Genomic DNA, 12,323 nt, shown 5'->3' with positions numbered 1-12,323 from the left:
CTAGTGAGGGTTTCAGCTCTTGGAGTCTGACTAAAAGGCAGCCCAAAGAGACAAGTTTCTGGAAGATCTGCATACTTTGTCTGAGGCAGAAAACCTTCTCCAGAATCCAGCTGTTGTGTGAAGCTGATGCAGGCAGGCAGGAACCTGACAGGATTGTCTATGGGAGACATGGAGGGGTGTCTGAAAAATGATTTTTGGGGTGTTTCTGGGGTCAGAATTTAGGTCCTCCACCTTCAAAAACCCATTTTCTGCATTTTTGTCTTTTTAATTTTACTCGCTCAGGCTGGTACTGCAGCAAAATCAGGATCGCAGTGGCCATTTTGGATTTTTCTTTTTTTTTTAAATGAAAGCTTTTATTAACAATAAACACAGCAAGTATTACATATACATAGGAGATACAACAGCAATGGAACAACAAGCAATACACCACACTCCAGAAAACGTCCGAAGTGAAGCCCAGAGCAAAAACATATGTAATCCCTACAGTTCAACAAAAACAGACTAATATACCCACCAGACCACAGCCCATATCCCCTCCCCCTCCCCCCAGGGACAAAACTCCAAACCCACAGCACCCAATAGGTTGAGATACATCCAAAGTTATACGCAAACCAAAAATGAAAGAGAAAAATGATTATGAATTCCCCCAAGTCCCAATCTTTCCAGTCCAGCCCCAAGTTCAACTCCTGCCACAACCCCCCACAGAAGCCCGAAATCTACGCCAAATGTGAGCATATCCATGTAATTTACCATGCCGTAGGGCCGTTAAATGGTAAAGGAGCTGCCAATTGAGCAAGCGTTGCTCCACCATGTCCCATGTGGGAGGGTGCGGTTGATTCCATAAGGAAGCTATTGCCAATCTAGCAGCAGTAAATGCCAACTTGCAAAACAGAGAATCCCCCCAAGCCAGATCCAATTGATGCCAGAACAACAGGGCATGACACCAATCAACTGGAATCTGGATACCCAGGATCCGGGACACTCGAGAGAAAACCCCAGTCCAGAACCCGCACACCCTCCCACATTGCCACCACATATGGAAGTATGTACCCACCTCCCCACAGCCCCTCCAACAAAGAACACTCGCACCCTCCCGCCAACGTGCCACAGCCTGCGGGGTATAGTACCAACGAAAGAGGACCTTATATCCATTCTCTATCAGCAAGGCAGCTATACCCGCTGAAGAGATCTCTGACCAGATGTCCCCCCAGGTGTCCCAGGAAATAGCAGAACCCCAATCACCCTCCCAAGCCCTCATGTAGGGATGTTGGGTTCCCCGACTATTAAGGCACCGATACACAGCAGATAGAGCTCCCTTCCGGAGCACCGGGCCCAGCACCAGCTCAAAGGGAGTCCTGCCACCCCTCAACTCCCCCAGTAGACCCGAGGTCCGGATATAGTGAACAACTTGTATATAGGGAAACAGATCCCGGACCCCAAAGTCAAACTGGCCCCGGAGCTCCATGAAGGGTCTAATAGGCCCAAGACCGGATCCCACAATTGTCCCACACATACTAAGCCCCTAGATTCCCAAGTAGCAAACACTCCCCCTCCCCTTCCCGGTGGGAAGTCAGCATTATGTCTCAACGGGGTATACCAGGAGTGGCGCCTACACAACAATAAACCCCTTCGGGTCTGGTTCCATACCCTCAAAGCAGTTCTAACCGAGGACAGACCGCCCACCCACCGCACCCTGCCAGGTAACCATGGCCGATGTAATAAGGACACCCCATCACTTAAACTTTGTTCTATCCTCACCCACGGCTTCAGTGTCTGCGTCTGCCACTCTAAAAGGGCGCGCAGCTGGGCAGCCTGATAATATTTTACCACATTGGGAACCCCCAGTCCCCCATCGCTCCTCCCCATACATAAGACCTTCCTACTCACTCTAGGCCTCCGACCAGCCCAAATAAAATCGAAGATATGTCTTTGAACCCCCTCCAACGCTCTCCTGCCCACCCAGAGCGGTAACACCTGGAATAAGAACAAAAGACGCGGCATAATCATCATCTTCACAATTGCCACCCTGCCCAGCCAAGAAAAGTACTGATCCTTCCAACTAAGCAAGTCCTGTCGGATGCGGCGGAAGAGCGGAGGAAAGTTCAGATCATAGAGATCCACTCCCGGCGGTCCGAAACATACCCCAAGATATCGCAATGAATGCTGAACCCACCGAAACGAAAACCGGTCCCTAAGGTAAGACACTCGGTCATCAGACAGGTTAATATTAAGGAGTTCAGATTTTCCAACATTGACTCGAAAGCCCGATACCGCACCAAATTCCTCCAACTCTCCTAATATAGCAGGTAAGGAGCCTTCAGGATCCTCCACCGTGAACAGAATATCATCCGCGAACAGAGCCAACTTATAGTCCCCTCCCGGCACCGCAACTCCCTTAATATCCTGATTCATCCGCACCCGCTGTGCCAGGGGCTCCACCGACAACGCAAAAAGAAGCGGAGACAGAGGACACCCCTGACGCGTTCCCCGTGCTAGAGAAAAGGTCTCCGAGTAACCCCCATTCACCTTAATACAGCCAAGAGGGCAATTATAAAGGACCTGTATCCAATCTCGCATGCGTGGACCCAAACCCACCGCCTCCAAAACCCGAAACAGGAACGGCCAGGAGACCCTATCAAACGCTTTCTCAGCATCGATAGACAAAAACACCGTTTCCCTCACACCCTCCCTGGCCCACTCAAACAGGTTATAAATCCGGCGAGTATTATCACCTACTTGACGTCCCGCCACAAAGCCCGACTGATCCGGATGAATCAGCCGGGGAATCCAGCTCATCATTCTGTCCGCCAAGATCCGCGTGAAAATCTTAGTGTCAACCCCCAAAAGCGAGATCGGTCTATAAGAAGCACATTGAAGGGGGTCCTTCCCCTCCTTGGCCAACACCGTTACACCCGCCAGTCGCATAAAGAAGGGCAGAGCACTATTCTCCTGCAAGGAGTTAAGAAAGCGTAACAAAGGAGGTAACAGAAGATCCTGAAAACGTTTATAGTACCGAACGGTAAAGCCATCCAACCCGGGCGACTTACCCAGTTTCATAGAACGCAACGCTCCACGAGCCTCAACCAGCATGAGAGGACGGTCCAACCGCTCTACATCCTCACGTGCAATCCGGGGCAACTCCGTCGAAGTTAAATAAGCATCCAGGTCCGGCAAGGGCCCAGGAGCTTCCGGAGTGTATAGATGGGAGTAGTATTCCACAAAGCGGGCACGAATAGCATCCTCTTTCTGCAACAGCTCGCCTGAGGCCGCCCGAAGCGAGAGGATCTGATTGTGCGTCTGCCTCACTTTCAGACGATGGGCAACCAGTCGACTAGCCTTGTTAGAAAACTCAAAATATCTCTGTTGAAGAAGTTGTAAATTATGGTGTAATCGCTCTAAATCCAAAGCTTGAAGATCCCGACGCGCTTGAAACAATCGCCCACGCAATGCTACATCCCAAGGGCTACGCTTATGCATGCTCTCCAACCGACCAATCAGAGTCAGCAGCACCGCCGTATCTTCCCGTCTCTTACGCTGTCGGGCCGAGGCCAGGGCAATCAATCTACCCCTAAGGGTAGCCTTTAACCCCTCCCATACCGCTTCCAACGAAGCTCCACACTCCACATTCACATCCAAATAGTGCTGTATCCATCCCTCAATCTGTTCCCCCGCCTTCGGGTCGTCTAGGAGACTATCATTAAAACGCCAGAATTTCTGTCCCGAACCACCCCCCGTCCCCTGCAACCGCAACCAGATCGGGGCATGATCCGACCACGTAAGGGATTCAATCCCCGCTGACTCCACCCGACGGAGTAGTCCCCGCTCCACAAAAACATAATCAATTCTGGAGTAGGAGGAATGTAGGCCCGAAAAATATGTATAGTCCTTGACTGATGGATGTAACCACCTCCAACAATCCACCACATTCAGAGTAGCCAATGCCTCTCGCAACAGTTTACGATCCCTTCTCCCATAGTAATCCGCCCTCCCCGAATTATCCAAATGTGGTGTCACAGTAAGGTTAAAATCCCCTCCAAACACCAGGGCCCCCCCCTTAAACCGGATAATCCTAGGTACCAGCTCACGAAAGAAGGCCCCTTGACCCTCATTAGGAGCATAGATATTAACCAGAGAGTACAAGACCCCCTCAATCAGGGCCTCCATCATGATATATCTACCCTGAGGATCCCGCACCACCCTATGGACTTCACACCGAATCCCCTTACGAATAAGTATTCCCACCCCTCCCCTCTTGGAAGTGCCCACCCGGGAAGCCCAAAAAGCATGTGGAAACCTAGAGTCACTAACCATAGATTCATGAGACTGAAGTAGATGGGTTTCCTGGACAAAACAAACATCAGCCCTCAGGCGCAATAGCTCTCTATAAAAAGCTCTTCTCTTATTAGGGGAATTCAGACCCCTGATATTATAAGATACCAACCGAAACCCTTCCATATTCCAAGTAAAACAAGAACAATGCAAATCCAACCCCATCATACTCGTCCCCATATCCCTCCCTTCCCCCCCAGCCCTCCCCCCCACCCCCCTCTCCCAAAGTGAGAGTCCACAGATCTCCCACCAGCATGCAAGAAAGTGAACCATCCCCATGGCCCCTTACACAAACCCCACAGCCAAATGTCAACTATCAAGTATAGTACCCACAACAATCCCTATGAACCACCCCCCCAGCCCCACATACCCCCCTCACCACCATTCTCACTCCCCCCTCCCCCGCCCCTCCCCCACAAAGCAATGCTCCCCAACATATCACATATACAGCCCTACCACATTCCCCTTCCCACCTTAGTCCAGAACCAGTCCATGATCTGCTCCCCCCAAATTCCCAGTCAACACTCAAAACCCAAGTACCCATCTCCGAGGAAGGGGTAAAGAAACAACCCACTCAGGCAGGAAAAGTACATATGAAATGGGAACAAAGCAAACACTGTCAATCAGCCCTCAAGGGGGGCGCTTGAGGAAGAAGCAGTAGCTCGGAGAGGGTGTCCTCCCCCTCGACCACCCCTCCCGCTCCTGGATCCACTCTCCACGCGTTGCCATCTGGAGGGTGCGGGATGCCCCGGTCGGTTGAGCACCGCACCCCCTGCAGGGGCTGCCTCTTCCGGAACCTTGATACCCGCTTGATGCAACACCCCACGAGCTTCCCGAACTGTGGTAACTTTGGTATGAACTCCATTGATGGTGATAACCACTCCAAAAGGGTAAGTCCAGCGATAGCGCAGATTGCTACGCTGCAAGGCCTTGGTCACCTCTCTGAAAGCCTGACGTTTCTGGAGCGTGCCCGCAGCCAGATCTTGGTAAAACTCCAGCCGATGACCTTCCCAAGTAACATTGCCCAACTCCCGTGCTCTGCGGAAAATCTGCCTTTAAGGGCAAAGCTCTGCAAATATAGCACAATATCCTTAGGTTGATCTGTTGTCCGGGGTCCCAGAGCTCGATGCGCTCGCTCAATTCCCGGCTCCAGTGTGTCATCCTGTAGCAGCCATCTGAGCAACTTAATAGTAGTAGCGCGAACATCTTTAAATTCAGGTAGATCCGGCAGGCCCCGCACCCTCAAGTTATTCCGCCGGATGCGGTTCTCCAGGTCCTCGACCTTGTCCAATAGAAGTTGATAGTCCGCAGAAGCAGTTTCCAGAGATCTCTGCACTCCAGTCACATTTTCCTCGCAGCTATCTAGGCGCATCTCCACCACCTCGACCCTCGTGCCCACCTCCACCAGGTCAGTGCGCAGCTCCTGTACTGCCTCCCGAACCTGCACCGCCACCGCCGAGATTTCGGATTTCACCTCCGCTATCCATCGCTGCATGTCCGCTTTAGTTAGCGGTTCTAGTGAGGCACTCTCCAGCAGCGGGTCCGTGACCATATCGGCCACAGCCGCGATGGCTCCGCTCAGTTTCGCCACCTCCCCGCTGCTCGTCTCCAGGCCCACGCTGCCACGTGCAGCTCTGCCCATCGCTTGCTCCAGCGTGCGCTGGCCCGATTTTTCGCTGGGCAACTTTTTCCGCGTTGCCATGGGTCCGCTGTCTTCCCACACTCCTCACCAGCACCCGGGGGTACAAGAATTGTGCCGTTTACTCAACAAAATGATAGTTTAAACGCTGGCCCGAACGGAGCTCTCAATTCAAGCTTCCATCCGCGGTGATGACATCACTTCCTCTTCGCCATTTTGGATTTTTCAATCCACCTCAATCTGCCTCAAACAACTTGATTTCACCCAAAATTGATAGAAATGGACTCCTCAAACTGTTTTGGCCCTAAAGTCATTGCAAATTTGGGATGAATGGTCAGATGAGGAACATCCGGGAGGAGGCGGGATTAGAGCACTGCACTTAGCCCCCTCTAGTCCATTCAAAAGTTTGGCGTCACAGTCAGCTTGGTTTTTGAGTCAAAAAGCCCTTCCAGAGCTTCCCGAGAGCAACTTGGCATTACTGGAGAAATGCAAGTGTGTAAACGCCTCTGAACCCATGAGGAGACAGGATGTGACCCTGCAAAGATCCTCAAGAGGTCCAGTGCAGGACTTTGACTCCTAATTTGTGAGTTTAATGTTTGAAGTTTATAAGAAGTTTAAAGGAGCATCAGCATCTGGAGTTTGCCCAGGTACAGGCTCACGGGGGGGATCCCCTATACAAAGTTCGGTTCAACAGCAGAGGGTAGATCTGCAAGATTCAGGAGGTCCAATCTGAAAAGGATTTGGAAAATGGGAAGTTGGGCTTGAGGTCCCTGCTCTTCAAAAAAGAACTCCACAAGCTGGGAGAAGTTTGGGTCACAGGCAGGAGTCTGTGTTAGCCCTAGACAAAGGAGAGAACCCAAAACTATGTAGACTTTTTAAACTATCAGATTTAATGGAAGACCTCACAGCTTCCCTGCAGGAGTTAGGGAACACCTGCAGAAATCCACAGCTCAAAAACTTCTGTTAAGTATTTCCAAGACCCAGTCCACATATTTTCCTTTGATCCAGAGATCACCATGATGCTGACGGACCACTGGAATGCACAGGAGGGCTCCTTAAGGGGTCATAAGAACATAAGAATTGCAGCTGCTGAGTCAGACTAGTGGTCCATCGTGCCCAGCAGACCACTCACGCGGCAGCCCTCAGGTCAAAGACCAGTGCTCTAAATGAGTCCAGCCTCACCTGTATACGTTCCAGTTTAGCAGGAACTTGTCCAACTTTGTCTTGAATCCCTAGAGGGTGTTTTCCCCTAAACAGACTCCGGAAGAGCGTTCTAGATTTCTACCACTCTCTGGGTGAAGAAGAACTTCCTTAAGTTTGTACGGAATCTATCCCCTTTCAACTTTAAAGAGTGCCCTCTCGTTCTCCCTACCTTGGAGAGGGTGAACAATCTGTCTTTATCTGCTAAGTCTATTTCCTTCAGTATTTGAAATGTTTCGATCATGTCCCCTCTCAGTCTTCTCTTTTCAAGGAAGAAGAGGCCCAGTTTCTCCAATCTCTCACTGTATGGCAACTCCTCCAGCCCCTTAAACATTTTAGTCGCTCTTCTCTGGAGCCTTTCGAGTAGTACCATATCCTTCTTCATGTACAGTGACCAGTGCTGCCAAATTCCCCGGCCAGAGAAAGCAGCCAAAATCTGGGTGACAGTAAAACACCTAATAGATATTCAGGCCATAGAGCCTGTCCCAGACACAAACCCAGACACTTCATCATGCCCAAGAAAGTCTCAGATGACTGCAGACCAATTCTAGATCTGAAGTATGTCAATGCATGCCTAAAAGTGCCTTGGTTCGGACAGAACCGTGCGTTTGGTTATTGCCTCAATATCACCTGGGGAGTTCCCAGCCTCACTGGATTTGATGGAGGCTTGCTTACATAATCCCATCTTCCCAGAATACAGGAAGTTTCTCAGGTTCCATGTGCTACAGAGGCATTTTCAGTTCTCGGCACTATCTTTTAGTTTAGCTACAATGTCTTGTACTTTTACCAAGGTAATGGTGAAGACAGCAACACACCTGTGCAAGGCAGGGCTTTGGGTACATCCATACCTGGACGACTGTCTAATCAGAGCCCCATCCAAGGCAGCAGGCCACGGAGCAGTGGCACGAGTAGTGCAGCTGCTGCAGGACCTGGGATGGATCATCAATTTCCAAAAAAGTCACCTGGAACAGATTCAATCCCAAGAGTACTTGGGAATCCTCTTCAAAACAATAGAGGGCAGTGTTTTTCTTCCAGAGCCGCACAAACTGAAGCTAAGGTGTCAGATTCTGGACATACTGGCCATGCCAGCCCCCATGGCTTGGCACTACCTGCAGATGCTGAGATCAATGGTAGCAACCACAGAAGTGGTCCCCCAGGCAAAAGCTCTATCTATGCCTTCTTCAGAATGCTCTGTTGTCCCGCTGGTCCCTGAAGGAGGATTTGCTCCAGATGCTGTTACCCTGGATGGCAGAAGCACATCACAGTTTACAGTGGTGGCCCTAAGTGGAGACTCTATCCAAAGGAGTGCCTCCTCTTCACATCTCTAATGACATATTCTGGTCTGTATGGCTGAGGAGGTCATTGCAAAGGTCAGTCAGTTTAGGGCCGCTAGTTACCCTCACAGAGAAAATGGTCAATAAACAGATTACTACTCAGAGTCATTTGTCTAGCACTGCAGGCATAGGAGGCATTTCTGGAAGGCCAGACAGTTAGAGTCTTCTCAGACAATGCCACAGTGGTGGCTTACATCAACATTCAGGGTGTGCCATTGAAGCTGGAAGAACAGTTGTTCCATTGGGAGAAAATCACTTGCAGGCCATAACAGTGGCTTATGTAGCGGGAGTGAGCAATATCCAGACAGACTCTCAGTCACCAAACCCTAGATCCAGGAGACTGGTCCCTATCCCAGAAAGTGTTCAACAGTTTTGTGAAACACCAAGGACGACCAACTTTTAATCTGATGGAGTCAGCAGATAAAGTCTCTCGGTACTTCAGCTGCAGGTTCATCAAGGAAAGCATTAGAATGGATGCTCTAGTACAACCTTGCCCCACACAGGGGCTCCTATTTATTTCCTCTGTGGCCAATAGTAGGCCGGGTCATTCGAAGAATAGCAGAACCTCATGGTCTGGTAGTTCTCTTGGCACCAGACTGGCTGTGATGTCCTTGGTATGTGGCTTTAGTTCAGTTGCAGCAGGACAAGTGTCTCAGGTTGAAGCCACTTCCAGATCTTCTGTCGCAGGGACCAATTAAACTGGAAAGTCTGGATCACTTTGGACTTATGGCATGGCTCTTGAGGGCACAGCACTAGAGAGCAAAGGTTATCTGGAAGGGGTTATTACTACCCTCCTACGAGCTAAAAAGCCAGTATCAATCACAGCTTATGCTAAGGGTGGAAGATGTTTCAGCAGTGTGTGGCGCAGATGGTTGAGCTTTTTGAGCTCAACCAATTTCAGCTGTGCTGATGTTTCTTCAGGATGGGCTCCAGAAGGGCCTTGTGATTGGTTCGCCCAAGGTACAAGAGGCAAGTCTCTCATACTTTCGCTAATGAAAAGAAAAAATAAAGGGGATCCCTGGTTTCTCATCCTGTTACAGCCAGAATCCTCACGGGAGCGTTATGTTTGCATCATCCCATGAGACAACCATTTCCAGCATGGAGCCTTAATACTGTCTTGCAGGCCCTCAGTAGGGCTCTGTACTAGCAAATGACAAGGGGACAAGTTTTTCCCTATCCCGTCCCTACGAGTTTTGTTGCTGTCCCTGTCCTATTCTTGTAAGCGTTGCTTTAACTGCATAAGCCTCGAACCTTATGATTTTAAAGTGTTTGTGGCTTGTGCAGATGAGGATGGAGCTTGCAGGAATGGGGCAAGGACAGAAAAAGAACTTGTGGGGATGGGACAGTAAAATGAGTTCCTGAAGGGACAGGGAAACTTTGTCCTCGTGTCATTCTCTATTCTGTACAAACCTTTGCAGGAGGCATTGCTAATGGCTCTCGCCGTGAAGACGGTTTTTTTGGTATCTATTGCCTCGGTAAGAAGGGTGTCAGAAATTCAGGGTTCCTCATGTAGGGAACCCTTCCTCAATTTTACAGATGCTAGAGTGTTTCTGCACACCAGGCCTTCCTTCCTGCTGAAAGTGGTGTCAGCATTTCATGTAAATCTGGTTTCTGGAGTTTTCATCTACAGGAGGAAAACAGTAGGATAAGAATTTGGAGTTCCTGGATGACAGCAGAATTCTTCTTCATAACATAGAAATAACAAATCCCTTTTGTATGTCTAGTCATCTCTTTACATTGTCAAGCAGTAGTCACCTAGAAAAGACAGCCTCCAAAGCTATTATTTCCAGATAGATTTGTATGGCTATTGTTCCTACATAGAATGGCAGTGGTAAACAACCTTTGATTTCATTGAAGGCACATTCCACAAGAAGTGTGGCTTCATCATGGGCGAAATCCCAGGCTATACCACCCAAGATTTGTAGGGCAGCTACATGGACCACACCCCATATTTTTATGAAATTTTAAAGAGTAGACGTGGCAGCACAACAGGATGCAGTTTTTAGATCCTCTGTGCTTCAAGTAGGCTCATTTGCCCCACTCTAGATTCGGGGGACTAATTTTGATAAGTCTCTATAGTTCAGACTACTGTACCCTTTGCACTTACCTCGATAATATTCTTTCCAGTAAACAGATACAGTAGTCTGGATGCTCACTCACCTTGTCAGAATATGACTGCTTAAGGTCTCAGTCATATTGTGGAATTCCAGATGTTTGTCTATGGGCAGTAAAGAAATGCTCATGGGATGCCTATCTAACAGACTTGAAAAATGATATGATAGCTCTCTCTAGGAAAAGCTTATAAGAAGCAAGAAATATTGTATACATTTTAGTGCTGGTTGCATTCAGGTGGGTGGGTCGTTATGTTTCAATTTGGTTATGGTAGGTATTAGAGAATGACACGGGGAGCGATCCCCGCAGCGAACCGCTGCGTGGCTGCGGTTTGGCTGCGGGTTATGGTGACCTCATTAGCAAATCGCCGCAGACGCGGGGACAAATCCTTTCACCGCCCGCAAAAACGGTGAATAGATTTGTCCCCGCAGGCCAATGTCCCCCCTTCTAGGAACCGCTATTTACCTGTGTTTCACCGTGCTCCTCATTTGTCAGATCAACCCTTCCTGCCAATAGAACCCGCCCCCCCCCCCCGACGATCGCCCTCAGCCCTTCATGCCGACAGAACCAGCCCTCCCCAACGATCGCGGCAGGAGGGTACCCATCCCCTCCTGCCTACCCCAACAGCCCCCCCGACGATCGCAGCAGGAGGATATCCAACCCCTCCTGCCAGCTCCCCAACAGCCCCCCTATGATCACTGGTAGGAGGGTGCCCAACCCCTCCTGCCGGCACCCCCAACGGCCCCCTATATCGCCAATAGGAGGGTGCCCAAACCCTCCTGCCGGACCCTCCCCCAACAAACCCCGCCATCCCGAAACACCACCCTTAGTCTTACTTTCCAAGTTGGACCGGACAGCTCCTCGCTCGTCTGGCCAGCAGGCCTGCCTCCGTCCAAATGAGGCGGGCCCGCCCCTCCCCTCCCCTGCCTAACCCACAGGATCCTAGGGCCTGATTGGCCCAAGCACCTAAGGCCCCTCCTATAGCGGGAGTGGCTTTAGGTGCCTAGACCAATCAGGCCCTAGGATCCTGTGGGTTGGGCAGGGTAGGGGCGGGCCCGCCTCATTTGGACGGAGGCAAGCCTGCTGGCCATACGTGTGAGGAGCCGTCCGGTCCAACTTGGAAAGTAAGACTAAGGAGGTTCCGGGGTGGGAGGGTTCGTTGGGGGGGGGTCCAGCAGGAGGGGTTGGGTACCCTCCTGCCGGCGATCTTAGGGGAGGCCATTGGGAGGACCGGCAGGAGGGGTTGGGTACCCTTCTGCTGCGATTGTCGGGAGGGCCGTTGGGGGGGGGTCTACAGGAGGGGTTGGGTGCCCTCCTGCCATGATCACTGGGGGGAGGGGAGACTTGCAGCCGTAGCCGCGGTCACTATGCTAATCACGGCAGGGAGATCTTTGCCGCGATTAGGTACAGCGGCCGCGTCTACTTACCATGTAGGCTAACATTGTAAGCATTTAAAGTACATGTCGTGTTTGTTTTTGCATTGCTAGCCCCAGGGGTGGTGGAAGATTAGTGATTGAAAAACTGTATGAAAAATAACTATTTTAAATTTAGTGATCAAAATGTGTCAGTTTTGAGAATTTATATTAATTAATTTTTTCTCTGCGTGTTTTGTTTTTGTATAGTTATTAACTAAGTTTTAAAGTTTTAAAGAATGTTTCCTTTATACGTAAATAAAGAAAAGTATATAAAATCGTACCCGTTTGAGGCTT

General features: G+C 50.1%; 1 protein-coding gene across 1 annotated transcript in view; it reads right to left on the bottom strand.

Annotated features, from left to right (window-relative positions):
- Positions 1 to 12,323, bottom strand: part of MNS1 (meiosis specific nuclear structural 1) — a 122,058-nt gene that overhangs the window by 89,082 nt on the left and 20,653 nt on the right. The gene's annotated exons all lie outside the window — the stretch shown is intronic.

The sequence above is a fragment of the Geotrypetes seraphini genome, chromosome 14 (genome assembly GCF_902459505.1).
Source record: "Geotrypetes seraphini chromosome 14, aGeoSer1.1, whole genome shotgun sequence".
Taxonomy (NCBI): Eukaryota; Metazoa; Chordata; class Amphibia; order Gymnophiona; family Dermophiidae; genus Geotrypetes; species Geotrypetes seraphini.
This window is presented reverse-complemented; position numbering and strand designations above follow the sequence as displayed.